General features: G+C 38.6%; 1 protein-coding gene across 1 annotated transcript in view; it reads right to left on the reverse strand.

Annotated features, from left to right (window-relative positions):
• Positions 1 to 21,014, reverse strand: part of Arsj (arylsulfatase family member J) — a 73,158-nt gene that overhangs the window by 46,822 nt on the left and 5,322 nt on the right. The gene's annotated exons all lie outside the window — the stretch shown is intronic.

Raw genomic sequence — 21,014 nt, forward strand, 5'->3', positions numbered from 1 at the left:
GATTGTTATAGAAAATTTCCCATTTCTTGAGTCTCCCTCTCATTCTTCCCACTGTTTATAGTCTTGAAACATTTGTTTTCGCACTCACTGTATCACTGAACCCTCTAGCTAATTTTAGGAAACACGTGTCTTTGTGTGAATCATATTAGAGCTTGTGGTAACAGTATTTTGTTTAATGATAAATAGTAAAATTACTTTAAATGCCGCAACATTTTATTCATTACTCACTGTGGCTTTTTATTTAAATTAATTGCCTTTTTTCTATAAGTCTTCCTCATTGCAATTAAGAAATAGCATACCTTTAACTTTCTCTGATGTCATTATGCCAGAACAAATTTAAATAATGTTTTGCAGCATGCTTTCTTTGCAAATAATACAGGATACCTCTTTATGATCGTTAATGCCTTTAGTGACTTCCTCAATGCAATCAATTACTCAACAAAAAATTAATCATGGTGACTGTAATAATCAGTCCCATTTCAAATATTCAGACTTTATCTTTTTGACACTGGCCCATTCCACACCTTCAGTATTATCCTTGATTGTCGTGAGTATTCAGTGTCTGAGAGTAATAATTTTATATATGTGCTTGTGTTTAAATACAGTGGGTAATTTAATCCGTTTTGCTTCTCGATTCAGCTAATTTCTTATAGTGTCTTACCTAAGATAATCGAGAGTTTCTGTGGGAGGGTAAACCCTGGGCAAGGTAGTGCTGGAGGCGGTCACTAGAGGGCAATAGAGGGTTAAGAAATAAGTACAAAGCAGTGTGGCCTGTCAGAAGGACAAACAGACCAATAGGACCATTCCAGATGGCTGAGTAAACACCAGTTCCTACCTCTTTGTAGGGAAGGTTAATCTCACTCAGGCTTATCCCCAAATTACAGTTTAAATAAGAATCACATGAGGACATGAATATAACTTGGACAGAACCAGGATGCAGGATGAATCAGCTAGTAAACACTTAACCAATCATAAAGTAATGTCAGACATTACTACTAAGTCTTGACAATAGAAGCCTTGGTGCGATGGTTGATGTGGACATTTGTATTTAAACCCAAGATCAAAACAGTGTAGAGTCAGCATTAATAGCCTAAACACACTTACATCTACCACATGTCTCCTAGAGAACCACAATATCTCTCATTTTTGAAATACTTTTATAAAGAAATATTATGCTTGTTTCATGAGTAGAAAACTGGACAATGGGCATTAGGAATTTAGACAACAGAGCTCTGTAAGATACAAGGGGAAGTCATCTGAACTACATAACACTGACTGTATGCTGAAGGACTGTGGGCACACGATTTTAGTAATGAGATTTCCTGGGCAGACCCATATGGAGGGGAATTGGGTAGAAATCTGCTCCCAAGAGCCAGTCATCCCTGTTAGTCTCTGCAAAGAGACTACTCTCTGTCTACTCTCTTAACTTGGGCATCAGCAATCCCTCCTAATTCGAAGTTCATTGTGTACCTGGTGAAGAAAACAAAATTGTTGATACATTTGGTTTTTTTAAGTCATAAGGAAAACATATGCCATATAAGTATAATAAATAAAACTTAGTTTAACTCTCTGCGTTTCATACAAAATAACCACAATAAAAAGTTCCAGTAACAATTCTGACTTTAGATAAGATGTGTTCAAATAAAGTTAAGGGTGGGCACGCTTAGAATGCTAAAATCTTTAATTTGTCCATTTATAAAACTAGATGAATGGATAAGTACATCTTTGTTTAAGATGATCAGTGAGAGCTTAATAACAAACCTTTAAAGAACTGACCAAAATAGCAAAGACCAAGTACTCTGAAAAATTAAAGATGATTCAGAATGATAAGGAGACTGTGGTCAAAGATACATGACATGCATTTAAGTAAGATTGTTTGAGAAGGCCTGCAACTCAAAAGGCAATATTTCTATGCATCCTGGAAATACCATATAGTGAACTATAAGTGACTGTAACCGCAGGATTCTTTTGTAAAGTACAGTTCTCTGTAGTTTTACTGTTCTGGGCTTTTAGGAGCTTTCTCAGCAAAAGCATAACTAATGTGTTAATTATAACAATTAATTAATAATTAAAATAATAAATTATAAATTTATAATTAATAACAAATAGATAACATGTTAGCACAATAATCTATTTGGAGTCTTCTGAATGAAAAACCAGTATTTTGGTTTCCCGAGTGGCTAATATTTTAAATATTTGAATGAATTCATTACATATGTAAATACATAAAAGCTAGTAACAATGACCACCTTGGCTCCACCTTCTCTTTCCTATCACACACAAAAATGACATTCCTTTTACCTAATTCCTAATTCTTCTTTAAAATTAACACATGTCACTTCCATAATTGCTTTCTCTCTCAAAAAAAAAGTGCCACTAATGTTCAGGCAGTATGAAGTAGAAAATGCTCCAGACTTATGGACTATAGGCTCCTAATTCACATTATTTGCTTATACTTTCAATTTTGTAAAATATTATTCAAAATTAATCATGAATACCAAAAAAATTTTTTAAAAATATGATGTATTCCAAAGTTGGCTTCAAGAAGAACAGCTAGGAAACTCCAAACAGCAAAAGAATTTTTCTTCATTTCTTTTAGAGTTTAAACATACAGAGGTACTTTAAACATATTCTCTCTTGTCTTTCACTATACATACTATTCCAAAGATGAAGATTCTCATAGTTCTTATGGGCGTTTGTGATGTACAAGCACAATAGGTGGAGATTGATCTCATAGCCGCAGGACAGCTGCTCCCAACTTATACCAGGCAGCAAAATAGCAATGCACAGCTTCCAACAGTGGGACTGTTTCTAAGAGGCCCACAGACAACCTCTGCCTATGTTCTGAAGTCATGCAACCTCGTAGATGTGGTCTGGGATGCGTTCTAGAGCAGCAGCGTTCTTTCTTTCTCTGGTCTCTGTGCACTTATCTGTTCTAGAGCAGCAACACTCCTCCTTTCTCTGGTCTCCGTGCACTTATCTGTTCTAGAGCAGCAGCGCTCCTCCTTTCTCTGGTCTCTGTGCACTTATCTGTTCTAGAGCAGCAGCGCTCCTCCTTTCTCTGGTCTCTGTGCACTTATGTGTTCTAGAGCAGCAGCACTCCTCCTTTCTCTGGTCTCTGTGCACTTATCTGTTCTAGAGCAGCAACACTCCTCCTTTCTCTGGTCTCCGTGCACTTATCTGTTCTAGAGCAGCAGCGCTCCTCCTTTCTCTGGTCTCTGTGCACTTATCTGTTCTAGAGCAGCAGCGCTCCTCCTTTCTCTGGTCTCTGTGCACTTATGTGTTCTAGAGCAGCAGCACTCCTCCTTTCTCTGGTCTCTGTGCACTTATATGTTCTAGAGCAGCAGTGCTCCTCCTTTCTCTGGTCTCTGTGCACTTATTTGTCTAGCACTAGTTTACTGTTCTATTCCCTTCTATAGATGGAGCTCTGCTTTTTTCTCTCCTTTCTCAACTTCTGGACCATTTTCTTTAGCTTACGTGAGCATCTGTTTGAAAGCCCAAGCCAGATGGATACAATCCATCACTGGGAAAATCTGAGAAAAAGAAGGTCAAGGTGTTTTTTAGACAGGCAGGATGAGAAGGATGAAAGAATGGGGGGAGGGGGAAGCACACCCTGGTCAGTAGTATACTGAAACCACTTAGGGTTCCACTGAACCAGAGACGTCCTATAAACCTAGGATGAGTCTAGCTCTTAGCAGTCCAGGAGATACACAACACTTGCCTTCCCTCCATCAGCTGTAAGCAGAGATTCATCAAAATGAAGGAGCATCCCAGTTGCTATGGAGATATTCACTTAGCACACTACACCAAGCTCTATAAGGCCTTAGCTGTGTATGATCATCTCAGTGATGGTATAATTAAATAAGGGACCAGGCTGGGAAAAGTCAATAGAAACACTCAGTACCCAGGTTTTAGTCCATCTTGCAAGGGTCAGGATGTGGTTTCTCTTGTAAAAGAAGCCCCATGTTTCCAAGGGTAGTGCTTAATAAAATACCACGGAAATTATAATTAAAATGCAGCATTTTCCACTGCAGTGTTTTCCAGTCTAGGGTTGCTTTGTTTAACTGCTACAACTGTTAAATACCTCATTTAGAGCTGAGATAAGCGAGTCTAAGGGAAGTACAGGGATTTAGTGGCCTATATCTTATAAAAACAACATTTTTGAACACACCTTTCAACTCCAAGTGAGGCTTTTGGATTCTAAATCTGCTATTATTTCCTGTACATTACTCTGGGCCTTTAAAAATGTTAAGATATAGTCTCCACGGCAGGACAATCTATTGAGATTCAGATTTTAATGCTATTTATAGGAAACATTGTGGTATAGAATCTTCCATCATCAGGGGCTATGATCTAACAGTTCCTGAAGACAGTACTTCTGAGCCATTGATATTATGAAAAAGTGAAAACTGGAAAGCGACATGAAAACCCATGGAGACATCGGCGTTGCATCAAAGTTATATCCTCCTCATGTGCTGAGGCTTGAAGTCTGGGTCAACTACAACCACAGGGCAAAAATAGATGCCATCTCCCCGATCCCCATTCTGCTTCAGCATGAGGGAATCTTGATGGTGACGGGCTCCTGAGCTACACAAATGAATCCCTGGGTCATGGACAACACAATGGTTAACAGTGAAGAGCACTGGTCTGAAACGCCATGTGTGAAGAAAAAGGTTCAAGCACAACCTCCTATAGGCAGCTTAGCCCGGGTGCTCCACTGCTGGAGGGTTTTAGACAAGGGAGGCACTGAGATGAGCAAACTCAGAGAGTCACAGCTTTCAGACAGTGTTTTCTCCATGCTAGATGATGTGTGTTCATGTCAAGTGTGCTTGATTTCATTCTGCTGTTTCTTAAGGCTCGCAACCCTTCTAATCATGAAAAGATCAAACGAAGTTGGGCATGAGTCTTTCAGATTTTATAGACAGTACATTCACTCTTCACTGGAGCAAACAGTGAGCATGTTTAATTAGAATAGGAAACAGTTTGATAAATGCTGAGTAAATTAAGAGTGCTGACTTTTAGCACTACAAAATGTCAACTTTTTAATCTTAGTAAGGACAAAGGATAGAACTGGTAAACCACATTTTAGGGAGTAGATCTTGGTCTTGCATAGCGGCTAAAATAAAATGATTCTTTAGTCCTTGTATTCAGTCTGTAAGTAGAGAAGTCTAATTCCACTCTATCCTGAGACATATTCTCCTTTATTCTGTGAGAAAGCAAGTCTCTTGTCTCAGACGTATCTAGATGTGCAAATATTATTTTGGAACAAGAATTACAGCATGATCCACACATGTGGGAAACCATACAGGGCATGCTGTCACACTTGGAGTGGTTCTTAAAGTCCTTAACAAGACTACAAGGCCATCTGTAGTTGGGGCTTGACTTCTGTCCTATGCTCTACATATTTGTTCCATGTGAGGTTGTTGATCATGTCTTTAACATACCAAGAGGTTCCAGTTTCAAGATCTTTGACACTGTTCCTGGAACCCAGAACCAATTCTAGCCTATCTCTTTCACTTTACTATATCTCAAAGGTTTCCCCTTCATATATGTTCTTTGGGAAAACAAAACAAAACAAAACAAGTTCTCTTTTTCCTTAAGTTGCCTTATTTTCTCCATAGTATTCACCACTACTTAATAAAGTATCATATTTTATCACTATATAAGTCTGAGACACAAACATGCCGTTTTACATTGTACAAAAGTCCAACAATCTGAATCTAGCTGATAGTCACCTAGTATTTACATTCAGTCCATCGCAAATCCATGTGTCTTAGAAAGGTGATGTGTCCTGGACTGCTATGTTCTGTGTGTTATCTTTCACTGTATTCAGTTTACAAGTTAAGAGATTAGATACTCTTGGACATTTTTCTTTTTGTACAAGTATACTGATTCACTACATTTCACACTGAGCATTTGAACATGCTTAATCCAATTATGAAACATCTCCAAATATTAAAGAGCAGGGATATGGGCCCAAGGAATGAATCACACACTTACAAGGTGTAATGTGAAGTAAACAGCACACAGCCTCAGCCCTATAGTTCTTGGGTGAGAAGAGTTTAAGTAGAAGCTATTTTGCTTCAAAGGTAAGTCAGAACAAATCATGGCAGTCTTACCACGAAGCCAACTCCTCAGCCCCACCAGCCTCACACCTAGTTACTGGTATTGATGAAATGGTGACTCTTTCAGTGTGTGATTCAGAGGCCAAGAGGAAGCCTATTTTGTTGGGTTGAATGACTTGGAGGACAAGGGCCTCATTGCTGACACAAGCTCCCCAGATGTTTGACATCAGGGAGCACCCATAGGTCGAAGAGCCCCAGTTTGGGATGCCACAACTCACGGGTGAGGAAAGACTCAGGGACAGTTGTTGAGAACAAGAGGGCCAAATACTGCTTAGCCAAAACATTCAGAAGGCAGGAGATGGGCTCAAACTAGGAAGTGCATTGCCAGAAATAGTTATGTCTTCTATAGCTAGAGACAGATTTTATCAGCAGAGTTTACTCATTGAGTTCAGTAGATCCAAGCAGGGGCCATTGGATTATGTCCATACCCAGGTGTCCTTCACAAGAAATCTAAAGTTCCAGGATTGCATGTGACATCACAGTGCAACCCTCCAGAGGGGTAATTAATGCTCACAACATGGATAAAAATAGTCTCTGGGGGGTAATGAAGGAGAAAAAAAAATACATGACAAATATGTATGAAAATTCCATGATGAAACCTGTTATTTTCATGTTAACCTAAAAAAGTGATAAAGAATACTTTGATGAATTAAAAAATATATGTTTAATGAATTGGGCACTCACAACATGCAATGCTCACTACATGGAATACTCATGTATTCCATGATACAACATGGAACGCTTCCAGTAATACTAGTCTTGGGCAGGGCCCTTGGGGAAGACTCATTATACAAAAAGTTATAACAACAGAGGCTTCAACATGGTATTTGATGCCTGTGACAGAAATGGTTCTTTAATATTCTGTTTTTGAAAAAGTATTGTTACAATTCAGTTTAGCACCAATTTTTCCCTTTTGTAAAAAATGTTAAGTTTAAAAGACCTTTCCTGAGACGAGCAGACAGAAGAAAAATAAGCCCTTTGTGTATGAAAAGCAACAACACTGTAAAATTTAGCAGAAAATATAATGGAAAAAAGAAAGCATCCAGCACGATTATTTATTTGAGAAGAAATTTTTTTTTCAAATTATTCTGTAGCAAATATAGAATTCCACTGAAGCCACTTAAAGCAACCTTCGGATGGTGGAGCATCTAAAAATGTGTATTGTGAGTCCCCTTGAGCACAGACATGTAATCCAGTACACAAATGTGCATTTATACCATGGGACTGAGTTCCTTTTACATACTGAACACACAATTTGCTTTCTTATTTTATGTAATTTTTGACTCTTTTAAAAAAAAAGAACATCAAGTTGCAAGAAAAGATTATAAACTGCTTATGTGAAGGGAGAGAAAAGCCTTAAAAGCAAGCTAAGATTTCATCTGCAAGGCTTAAGTACCTCTCTCAGTTTTACGATGTAATGGCAGTCTTGAAAGTTTTATGAATAAGTAGCACACTGAATCACGACATGAGCCTGACATTCTGTCTGGATAACACCTTCCAGGTTAAAGCTTAGCCATTTCCATTTTATATTCCATGAGTAGGTGCCCAAGCAAAACAACCACACTGAATGACATATACAAGTACAGCAAATCTTTGTACATTTGAATGTTGCTTTGGGAACCAGTTAAAAAAAAATGGTAAGCCAGCACATGGAAGATTATAAATGCAGCCAGAGGTTACCTGGAATCTAATTAGGGATGCCTTCTGCCTATTGCCAGTACCTGAAGCCTCTTCTGAGTTCTTCCTCCAAAACATACTATGGGGTTAAAAGCAAAAACAGAGAGGTGAGGGTGGGGGGAGAAAGAGAGAGCTAAGTTGAATAAGGTAGAAAAGGCTAACTATCAGATATTAATTTATGGTTCATTTAGTGATTTACTTACAGAACTGCTCATATTGCCTATCTACCAAGCATGACTTCACTTTTTACCTCAATCAGAATGACCCAGGTAAATAAAAACTATGGGTCATTACCCTTTACAACCTACTAACTACTAGGTAAGCATCTGTAAAATCCTACCCAACCTACCTTGTGTTTTAGAGTCTATGATGAGAACACAAACTGGACCCAGCATATATGGTTTTCAGAAGCTGTCCTGGTTTTGGTCAACCAGTGACATTTTCTCTCTCTCACTCTCATTGGTGTCAGGGTGCTTGTCCAGAAAGATTAAGACCAGCAGTGTATTGACTGCTTCTATGGTTAAAGCATTACTTTATAACAACAACAACAACAACAACAACAAAAGACAAAAAAATCAAGTCTAATAGGCAAGAGATATAGAAAAGCAAAAATCGGTGTTCAAAGATATATGTGCATTCTAGCAATGCAAAGAGTCATCAGTGTTATGACCAGTGATAGCATATGACTTCATGTTTATCTATGTGTATAAGATTAATTTATTTATTTGCAATATGCTCCCTTAAGTGGACAAGATGATGTCTATGCCTTGATTCAGACTAGACCCTACATCATGGATCTGCTGCTTTTCTCTGTGTCTGTGAACTTGCGTATTTCAATCTCAGGTGTTATTTTTACATACAACTGCATCTGTAGCCCAATTAAAGCACAGAAGAGCAGAAAAGAAAATTACAACATTGGATGCATTTTCAAGGCTTAGTATTCCAAACAGGTTTCATTAGTGTGGTTCAAATTCACTCCTCCTGTTGATTTAATCACTGGCTTTGCACTAGCTTGTCTTTCCATCTCAGAAACACCTTCCTTTTGAATCTCTGGCCCCTTTAATTATCGTGATATTCTCTTTCCTTCACTATAGGCTGAAACCCTCATCTAACCTACAACACTCTCCTTTTCTTCTCCATCAGCAAATTTAAGCATCCTTCAAGAACCAAAGCGTTTGTTTGAGGAGTGTGTAGTGGTGGTGATGGTGGTGGTGGAGGTTGGGAGGCTAAATGATCTTCCGTTTTGCCAATTTAAAACACAATAAAAACTGAATTATGATTAGAGTTCTGAGTAGAACATTTCTTTTTCAGTCAAACATTGTGGAATTAAATGACATGCCACCAGTTGCTCTGGGGATTGTGCTGCTTGGCTCACGTGGAACATAACCACGCCATCCAATGGTAGACTGTGGGGAAATAATTCTGTTCACACTCAGTTCAGTGCTCTGTCTCATTAACAGTCCAGCCTCTAAATACGCATGCCATTTCTTCTCAAAAGCCGTCTGTTTAATGTTTCAAATTCACAGACTCTTAAGTTGGTGACTCAAATTCCCAGTATTGAATCATCTAGCCAAATATGAGTCAGAGCAATAGAACTCTTGCAGACAGACATGTAGCTAACTGAACTTGAGGGAAATATGTAAACTTGTGAACAACTTCTTGGTCTCAAGGGAGACAGAAGTTTTAGCTGTTATGAGATGTTAGAGTAAGAGAAAAACAGCATGAAATGTTTTCCTGTCTTACCTTTCTTGAACTTAAACATCTATTCGGACGGCCTCAAGTCCCATCATTATTTTCCATAAAAGGCTCACAAATTTAAACAAAGATTTTACAGACAGCTGCTGTATCTTTATGCTAATTCACCATTTTTTTTTTGTCCTTGCCATTTGGCAGCGATGGCCAGCACAGGATTAACTATCTCATCAGAATGTGTGGGGTTTTTTTTTTTTGGCACTGTATTATCAAAGGATTATTTTCCATGAAAGATGAAATAAATACATGTAACCAAATGGCATAGATTAAAGTTATTCCCCACCTCACAGTATGGCTCATGTCTATTTGGGTTAATGTTATTATGATCCACCAAATATGAAGCAGAATGTTTTCTGAAAGTTTTAGTTGCCCTTGTTTTTATTTGAAGGTTCCGATGACCCGTCCTTCAGTAGGATTTTTTCTGTCACTGGTTGTTTCCTGATTAGTTCTCCATTCTTAGCGGGGTTGGTATTTTATTTTTTCATGTTTTATTCAACAGCTCCCCTTTCTTTGCCAACAGTGCAGTTTCTCAGGACTGGAAAGGAACTGGCGAACAGTGTCGAGGCAATGGTAAGGTGTTAAATATGAGGTGTTGGTATAATGTGACATAAATAGGCATGCCACACAACAGACATCAAAGTCCTATGTCCTGTGATTGTTCGCTGCATCTGTTCTGCTATACTGATCAATAGTTTGTTACCTTATACTCTTCTCTAAGTGGCTATTATATGGTATTGGATAACAGCTTGAAGAACTGGGCATTTTGATGTCTGAGAAACTCTACACCCAAGAAGTAACTATTTTTGTTATTATTTTCCACATACTCCTTGTGTCCTAGACTCAAGCCTAAGGGTTTTATGCCTACATCCTCTGTAGCATTGCAATATCATAAGATTATGTGGCGGTTTCAAAGAAAATGGTTCCCAATGGGAGTGGCACTACTAGGAGGTGTGGCTTTCTTGGAATGGCTGTGGCCTTGTTGGAGAAAGTGTGCCATGGTGGGGGTGGACTTTGAGGTCTAATATATGCTCAAGCCAAGCCCAGTATCTCTTTCTGTTGCTTCCAAGATGTAGAACTCTCAGCTCTTTCTCCCATGCCGCTATGTTCCGCCATGATGATAATAGAGTGAACCTCTGAACTATAAGCCACCAAATTTAATGTTTTCCTTTATAAGAGTTGCCACCAGAACCGGGGGTGTTTAATGAGAAAGAACAAGAAATGATGTGGATTTTGGTGGTTCATAAGGCAGGCAGGTACTTGAAGGAGAAGAAACCATAATCAGAATACAGTGTATAAAAATTATGTTCAATAATGAATAAAAATTTGATTTATTTCAGCAAAAAAAAAAAGAGTTGCCACGGTCATGGTTTCTCTTCACAGCAATAGAAGCCCTAACAGAGACAGATTAACATCTCCACCTGCAGCTTTTCTACAATAGAACTACCTGGGTGTATAAGCAGATGGCACGCTCTGATTCTTACCGAGGCTTCCACCCTACCCATCCCTCTACTGCAGGATTTTCCTCCAAATGAAAGCCTGTGCTGTCTTAAAAAGAATAAAAATTGAAAAAAAAATGCCTTTCAAACGAAAATATTCAATGAGAATTCCTGGAATGCAAATTACATATGGCTCATAAAAGCATAGGACTAGAAACAGAGCAGAGCACCAACATCCCAAAGGGTCAACAGAGAAGGCTATGTTCACACATGCATGTGACACCTCATTTTTGTCAGATAGGACTGAGGAGTACACATGAGCAATGGATAGTACCTGCATCTTAAGTGTATCTTCTCATGGGTGAGACAAATTCAAAATGGTAAGAGCTAGATCTAAGACAAATATGGAAAAATATTGTCATTGAACTACCTCATCACTAATAGTTACGTGTAATTCTGGCATACACATTAAAATGAAAGTCATACTTTGTACAAAACAACGACAACAACAACAACACATTTCCTAATAAAATACATGCTTAAGATCCTGGTAGGTTTCTGCTTCTGATGTTGATGGGTTGTCATTTTTATGTTTTCTAACTTTGATACCTATTTCTGGAGCATGATTATGGCTCAATATTTTATTAATTTTCATCAAATAACTTGGTAATTTGTCTTCCTTAATATGGTAAAAAGGAAAGAATAATAATAATAAAAAACCCAGAGTCTTTCAAACAATGACCTAGGAGCCCTGAAGCCTGGGTGGAAGAACTGTGAATCTGCCTTAGAAAGCAGGGGTTGGTGTCTGGGAACCTGCCAGGCACCCTGCTTTCATGTCTGATGTATTGAGCTTTTCTGTCAAAGATGGCATTTGAACAAGAAGTTCCCCAATGAGAAAGACTTTGCAAATCACAGAGCAAGCTTCAAGCCCAACAAGGAAATAAGCCAAGATACCAATGGCAGACAACGTGTGCAAGCCTGCCGACTCCTGTTGTCCAAAACTGCAATGGGAGTAATGGGAGAAGTAGACTAGTGTGTGGTTCCGTGTAGACAGTGGACAGGCCAACGTCAGCGGCCAGTGAGGGTGTGGGGGGTTGAGAAGGCTTCGGGACATTGAGTGGTAAAATTCCACAGAAAAAGACAACTGAACTTGTCCAGAGTTTCACACTAAATAGCAGAAGAAGGGAATGGGAGTACCCAAATATGATATCTTTCAACACAACTGTCACAGACAGCATCACTCTGTAACCAATGGAAATTTTTAAATATGAGAAAGGAGAGAGAGACAGAGACACAGAGAGGAAAGATTCGAAATGATAGTGAATTCCTTAGACATTATTTCACTTAAGAAAGACTGAACTTTCTTTTGTATTAGAAATAGACTCTATAACATTTGTCTTTAAAAGCCAGGGGAATGGATGCTTGGGCTTATATGTTAGGTTGGACAGACTTTATACTTTAATTTCGAAGTTTGCTGTGGCAACTAAGAAGAAGGTATTGTAGGAAACATTTATCTTTTTAGACTTGTTTCTACTATTGGTGCAGTTGTTTATTATTTGGCCCAGAAAGCAACTGCAGAACACAGCAGTATTACTTCCCAGGCTGGCTCATGGGTTGCTCAACAAGTGATGTGTCCTGGAGAACAAAGAAGAGATCAGCATGTGGAAAAGATTTTTTTTTCAAGACCATTTTCTAAAAATAAAAGCAAAATGGCACATTTTTAGACATATGAAAATTAAGAAACAGAGAGAAGAAATATGTGCCACAATTAAAAGAGAAATCAATACTCTCAGAAATCAATCCCTAAAAGTTGTAACTCTAAAAAGTCCTATGTGGAACCAGCCTGCTCAATCTTTTGCTACAGTAGGAGAAACAAAGAGAAACGTGTGTGCCTGTGTATGCATGGACATTTGACATTAAATATGATTAATATCTGAAGCCACAGCACTTTCATTTTCATAGTCTTTTACTTTGCTCATGACTGTAACCAAATGGTCAACAGAAGAACTTGAAGGGGAGGTTTCTTTTGACATTTCTGGAAAGGCATGGTTGTGGGGTGGCTTGGTCTGTGGTGGTAGCAGCAATGGTAATGCGGTATGCTCATATTTTGGTGGGCAGGAAGCAGGAAGAAGCTAGGACCTCATAATGGACCTCTGCTGATGACTCACCTCCAGCTGGCAGGCCTCACAGCCTCCCATATAGTCCTACTGGTTGACAATGAGCCAACGAGGGACATCTCACACTCAAAACAACATGCATGGAGTTTTCTTATTGAGTTCCTGTCCTCATCAAGCATTTGAGTGACTGGATATGTTGTGTGCAGGATTTGGAACAATGATGGGAACTGACAAATTCACACAGTTAATGCTGGCCTGGACAACCATGGCCAAACAAACACCTTTCCCTTGGCAATACCTCTTGGTCATAGTCACCAGTGTGGCTGTGCCTTCTTTTAAAATATTACTGAGTGTCCATGTCAGAACTTGATGTAGATATTCTGCTCTATCTCTTGTGCTTAATTTAAAAATATGTTTATGGCTGTAACTTTTCAAGCTATAAAACCTATAGGACCAGCAAAAGGCAAGGGGAAGTCAAAGGTTATTATTTATTCTAGGCTTTAAAGACAGAAGCATAATTTCCAGCAATTCCTTTGTGATTGGTTCTAACTGCTGCTTGAACAACACCCATTCACTAAAACACTTCCCGTTTTGCTCAATAACCTCTGGCTTTGAAGATTTTTGATCTCTCCCTTTGTTTCATCTGTTGGATGTTCATGGCTGCTGGATCTGTTTAGTAACCAATCAGAGCTCACCCATTGCTTAATGTCTAAACACTATTAATTCTTGCATAGGACAGAGTAAAGGTATCCGTAGCAGGTCTTCCCTGGGTAAACCTCCCCTCTAAATTTATCCTCAGTGCAGCTACTGAAGGAATCCCATAAACCTACCTGAGATCACAATGTTCCTAAGATTCAAACTTCCAGTAGCTCCTGCTAACTCAGAGGAAAAGTCTTTGCCTTCAGGAGATGGTTTCAGTTACTTCTTCTACCCCATTTCTTTTCCTTTCCTTCTCCTGTCTCTGTTCCGTTTTCACTGGGATCCCTTCTGGGTGGTACCTCGGCACATCAGAGGTACCACTCTCCCAAGACCTGTGCATTTTCTGTTCTTTCTTGGAGCAGTTCGCTACAAGTTTATCCTTTAATCCCTGATCTCTGTAATATTGCTGGCCCACAATTTCTGACTTAAACCCTCCTTCCTGCCTTCTCATCTTTTGCAGAGAAGGCTACTACCTCTGACAGACTGTGTTGTTGACTTACTTTTTCTTCCAGTGGGAATTGAGGTATTAAAGTTCAAAACTGGCAATGTTCCAAATGTTTACAAGTCTGAATAGCTTTAGTTTTATGACTTAGTTCTCAGAAAGCCTATTGTCCTTTTTATCTTAAACAAATTGCTTTGCCTAAGAAAGGAATCTCTTTCCAAAATGCTGGAACTATAAAATCTGAACCACAAGTCTTCCAACTTGCTCCTGAGATTTCACTAGGTGTTATGTCAATGGTAGTGGGAAAGTGAGAGACATACTTGTACAGAACACTGGACCAGAGCTCTGTTGTAGTACCACTCAACATGGCCCTCAGAAACACCTATTCCCCACCCCAGGGGAGATGGCTGCGAAAGAGGAACCTCACATTCCACGCTAGACCTTCTGCAGGAGAACCACTAGAGAAGAAACCAAGGGCAGTAGGCCGAAAAAGTCCTTCATGTGATTTTCAGTGCTACTTACTGTCGCAAATTCTAAATATTAACACTTAGGAGCTTCTTAGAAACAAAGTAGGTGTGGTGGAAATTGCCTGTAATTTTAGCACTTTGGGGTGGAGGCAGGAAGAGTCCGGGTTCAAAGTCATTCTTAGCTACATAGAAAGTTTGAGATCAGCCTGGGAAACATGGCATACTGTCTCAAAAACAAATAGAAACGTAAAAGGGAGGCTATTAGAATCAGCAATGTATTTGAATAAATTATTTAAAATTTTCAAAGTTAAAATATAGGAAGTAGATAATTGCTGTTTCTAACATTTCTAACACAGTAACAAAAGTTGGATTTCAGGCACATTTTAATTGTCTTAGGGGATCTATATATGTTGAAGATTTAAGTTATCAGAGTAATGATAAAATATTAACAAATTTTGTCTCTCACTAAGGGAAGATAAACTGATATTGTAATTCTAAATTTATATATGAAACAAACCAAAATAAGAACTTATATCAATGCACCAAATTTGAATAGAGAAGGCAGATAGAAAATAAATTTTTAAGTAATGATGTCTATTTTTGCTATAGTTGCTTTAACTGGAGGAACATATTATTGACTTCTATCCTGAAGATAAACTGTACAGCTAAACCAAGTCCATCCTCTCAATCACCTAGGTAATGGAGTGGAAAAATCAGTTCTTAAATTAGAATCCTATTTTCATTACCTTGGGACTTTGCCAAGATAACAAATCTCTCTATGTGTGAGTTCATCATACACAAAATGGAGTTCAGAGAATATATAGAGACACAGATTTAGATAGGTCCACTCATTTTTGCCTACATCTATTGGAAGATCGATATAAAATTATAGTATAAAATAGTTATTATTAGTTAATATTATACCAGTATACATATACTATCAAATTTACAACATAAATTATTAGAGCATAGGTTATTAATGTAATGGGTTAACAAGAACAGATAATTCACTATTTTTTCTTAAGTGAGACAGCATAGAATTTGGGTCAAATATCTATAGAACTTTGGTTTATTTTAGATGGAAGAAACTTGAACTCATCTAAATGTTGATAGAAAGATTTGGGGGATAAAACTATAAATTATGAAGGGGGAGAGAAAATGGAAGAAGTCAAGTCTTTGTCTTTTCTTGATTCATTGATGCAGAGGAGAAGGAAGATACAAAATGGCTTATGAGCAATAACAATTGTTCTGTAAATTTGCTGTCAACAATACAAAAGATATGACTTACTGTGACTGAAAAACTTTTATGGGGATCTTTTACAATATTGGCAGATGGGGGTAATTTGAATAAGTATGGTCCCCATACACTCATGTGTTTGAATGCTTGACCCAGGCCAAGGGGAGGGATGGCCTTGTTGGAGTAGGTGTGGCCTTGTTGGAGAAAGTGGGTCACTGTAGAAGTGGGCTTTGAAGTCTCATATGCTCAAGTTACATCCAGTGTGGCACTCAGTCTCCCTTCTGTGTCTGTGGCTCAAGATATAGAATTCTCAACTCCTTCTCTAGTACCCTGTATGCTTGCATGCTGTCATGCTTTCTGTCATGATGATAGTGGATTAAATCCCTGAAACTCTAAGCCAGCCCCAATTATGTTTTCCATTATAGGAGTTGCCATAGTCTTGTCTCCTCACAACAATAGAAACCAAGCAAAGACAAAAGTATTAAGTAATTTAAGAATGGGGCCTGAAGAGATGACTCAGAAGTCAGAAACACTTATTGATCTTTTAGAGGAACTGAGTTTGGTTCATAAGAAGCACAGTGAGCAGCTTACAACCACCTGTAACTCCAACTCCAGGAGATCAAACACCCTACTCTAGCCTTGATAGGCACCTGAATACATGTAACACACACACACACACACACACACACACACACACACACACACACATTTTAAAGAATTAGGAATGCTAGTTCAGAAGATTAGGACACATATCAGAAGGGAGAACCCAGTGTGGTCAGAATTTCAGGTAAAGGTTCTACACTTGAGATTTGGGGAATATTTGTTTCGATTGGTCTTAAATAAATCAACTCCAGAATTGGGTTAAAAATAAAACTCTCCATATGCATGTGCTTGTGTTTATTTGGAGTTAGGGTCCAGAACAGAGGACAAGTTGGCCTCAAAGTCATAATTCTTCTGGAAGGGTAACTGGATAACTGGGATGATAGGTATACCTCCATGTCAAGAATTTATATTTGCATGTGATTTTAAATTTAGTGTAATATTGCATATTTGGGGATTAGGAAGAAAGAAGTTCATGTTGACAGCATATTACAATGATTGAAATGCAATAGCCACTGTAGGACAGAAAATGAGGCATGAGTGCCATTGTGCTGGTGTAGGGTGAGAAAACAACCAGAAAACTCTGGGAAAGGAGAGGAGAGTGGTAGAGGGTCTGCAGCCACACAGTGGGGTTTCCCAGAGGAGAGTGAAGAATAGTCCTACCGGGAAGATGACTGTGGGAGGGCACACAGCCCTGCGAGAAAGTGCTAGAACCTTTGCAGTGCTGACCCTGAGTAGAGTCATCAATGAGTCAGATTTGTAGGTCTTCAGATGGACTTAGAACTGGATTTCAGCCTCTAGGGAATGGGAAGTGCTGGCAGGACTAGTGCTGTGTTGTGGGAATTTCACTCCAATTCTTTGTAGGGGTGGATTCTGATGCTGCAAGTATCCCATGTCTTTTAGGAGGTTATTGAAATAGTGGCCACCAAGCACACCGAAGTTTCATTTCCACCAAGCCTAGATTATGTGCTAATTCAAAACTAGCGTTGACGCAACTACTAAGTGTCAACCATGAAGCAATATGGTATTCAAAATTAAATTACCTCACTCTTACCTCCCCCTTTCCATCTGACCCTCCCATTCCAAATCCCAACCCCATACATTCATGACTATTTATTTACATTTACTCAGCTCTTATAAAAATGAAATTGGCTAGTAAATGAATGGAACTAGGGAAAAAAATCATCCTACACTGGTCTGGGCCTGATGAAAGGGGTCCCAGCCCTGAGAGTGAAATTGGGCACAATCTTACATCCCTAACACATTGTTATTTATTTCTCATTAGTATTTTAAAGAGAAAGGGAAAGAAAAAGTGTGGATTTTGGTGGATGGGGAGTTGGAGAGGAGTTGAGAGGACTTAGGGGAAGAGAAACAGTAATCAGAATATATTTTATTAAAAAATTCATTTTCAATAAAAAAGTTCTGGACCATTTTTTTTTGCTTTATCACATTTTCTACATACGGGAAATAAGCAATTGCTTATTCAACTCTTCTTTCTCTCATTCCTCAGTTGTTTACTTAGCACCTAGGAACACAGAGCCCTGGACTGGGTCCTGTGAAATTTATGGAGTTATAAATCAGAATCTTGCTTCTCAGAGGGCCAGCAAGGGAGGTAAAAGGCTTCCTAAGAGCTGTGAAGGAGTGGAAAATCATGCCTAATAAGACAGTTATAGGAATAATTGTGGAAGGTCACTGCTAAGATAAATTATTTCTGGCTAAGAGCTCATGGGAAGCTGCATGAGGAATGTGGAGTTTCTGCTGAACCGTAACTAGTGGCTGACATTTGGGCAAACAGTGCAAAGGTGTGAGTTCCAGAAGTGAAGCAAAGAGATGGGGAGCGGCTAGAGGAACCCTAGAAACCTTGAGACATTTGTCCCTTCTTCTGGTGTGGAAAGTTTGAAAATGCAGAGGCTGAAGAAACTGCCCAAAAACTAGGCTAAGGTGTGATTATAGCCTGTATGTGAGGCAGAAGGCACTGAAGAAAGACTTGAGAATGTTGATGGAGCCATACAGTTTAAGCTCAAAAATGCATGCTCTGTAGTTTAGAAGCTATGTGCTCACGGTCAGCTTATATAACTCCCCTAAAATGTTAATATTTGATCCATAAAAATGAGAACATTTGTTAAATATTTTATGAATATTTTCAAATATTGGGTGTGAAGATTAAAAGGCAGGATGCTTGAAAAGGAACAGGCACATGAAACCCCTCAGAGAAAATTAATTTCTTTTCTCATTTTTGATACGTTGGGGAACCAAGGGCGTTGTTTGCTGAAGGGGCTGTTGTTATGAGTCTCATGTTTTAGTAAAGCAACTGTACTAGATGAATTGGAAGAGAGAGGGGGTAAAAGCTAAAAGACAAGAGTATGAAAGATTTCCTTCTTCTTTTAATTACAATAGAGCACACAGAGACACAGATAGATGCCTTAAAGTAAAACCACTAGTGGGGATGTTTAATATTTAGACTAATAAAAGAACATTTCATCAAACTAATAATATCATAGTAAAATAGCCACAGGATGAGATGAAATCAAAATTATCTGTAGAATTTTGCTAGAGTTCGTAATTCTTAGCCCTCCGCACCTGGATACATTTCAACCATCTGGAATAGCATTTTAAGAAACTCAACAGTATTACCTGGACAGATATTTATCCAGATGATGAATATGTCTAATTTTAAATGAGCCTTTTGAGGCTCATTGAATATTCAGCACTTTGATCATCAATGTATGCCACTAGCCTACCTAACCAACTCGTCTACTCTCAGCTAATCCTAAAGTTGAGAAGGACTAGCAGCTATCATCTGGATCACCTTGGCTTTGGGTTCTTCTTTATTGACAATCTAAGAGAGGCTTGAAAGCCACTCTCCGCTTGCTATATTCATCTTTTAAAGGTGAAGTAAGGCTTGAAGGAAATTCTTGTTTATCTACAGATAACTATAAACATTTATATTTTTACAAGTGCCTCGGCATTAACTAAATATTTGTGAAGGTAAGGAGTGAATTTGTAATAACTAGTATTGAACATTATCTGGGTACAGAACACTACTTACAACTAGGATCTTAATCAAGTAGATAGAGTAGGACTCATGTATGACCTTGATGTTGATGGGAAATGTGTGTGTGTACACACAAGGTCATGCAACATATGATAGGCTAATTAAAACTAGTCCCCTAAGCTTCTCACTTTATGCTGAGAGTTACTCCAAAATTTAGTTGCTTTTTCATCGTCTTACTTTCTCATTAACACTTCCTATCAGCTATTGCTATTGTCTCCCTTCAGAAGTGCAATCCCTTGAAAGAAATAAATAGAAGTGGTGAAACAGACTAGTCTCACAGTCTTTTAGCTAATTCTATGCCTCACCCCATCCCTAAGACATAGACCAGCACTGGGTCACCATCCTCTTCCCTATGGTTGTCCTCATAATTTTCAATGCACTCTATCCTAACATCTTAACTTCCAAAGACCTCACCCTCTAGCTCACTCTGCCTCCACTTCTCTGTCATGTGTAAACACTGCACTCCTGGGAATTTTGCCCCATCATGAGCTTTCCCAACCACTATTTCCTGTCCTTTCACTTAGCAATCCATTCACTCAAACACTATCTGCAAACTCAGACCACCGACTGTCAGAACATACATTCCCTATATGTCTTCTTTCCACAGTCAAGTCCTTGATCAGTCATTGTGCTTGTTTTGGAAATCTCCCAAACTGCGTAAATCCAGCTCTGCAACTGACACGCTTACCCATGTGTCACCTGAATATGGCAGGACAGAAACCACTATGTCTGACCCCAGCAAAACTAAGCACAAAGCTCAGGTGGGTGTTCTGGACTGCCAGCTTTCTGACTGCATTTCCCTGCTCAGTTCATTTTTTTCAGTCCCTTTAGAAACGATTTTATATCCAACCTTTTCAGACATCTAAATTTTAATTCTCAGTGATCTCACTTTTTATGTTATTTAGAAAGCAGAATGATTTCAAAATGAACTCCTCCATAGTTCCCCAATCAAGTTTCCAATCTCTTTGCACTTTGTAACCATCTTTGTTCCTTTCATAGTGAGTGAAAAAATAAAAAAAACAGCCAAGGTGATTTTCAGGGACAATTAGGAGGACTTATGTTCTAGATCAGCGATTCTCAACCTGTGGCATCCTAACCCCTTTGGAATCTAACAGTCCTTTCATAAGGATCATAGAATAGATATCCTGCATGTCAGATATTTACAGTACAATTCACAACAATAAAAAATGACAGTTACAAAGTAACAATGAAATAATTTTAAGGTTGGCCATCACCATAGCATGAAGCACTGTACTAAATGGTCAGAGTAAGAGGAAGATTGAGAACCCCTGGCCTACACATTAATATTTATTGTACAACTATATTTAAGAGAAGGTTCCATTGGAAAAAAAGGATAGTTATTAGAAGTTATAGAAGAGAAGAGTCTAGGAATGGACCAAATGTAAC

This window comes from Myodes glareolus, chromosome 17 (assembly GCF_982192425.1).
Source record: "Myodes glareolus chromosome 17, mMyoGla1.1, whole genome shotgun sequence".
Lineage (NCBI taxonomy): Eukaryota > Metazoa > Chordata > Mammalia > Rodentia > Cricetidae > Myodes > Myodes glareolus.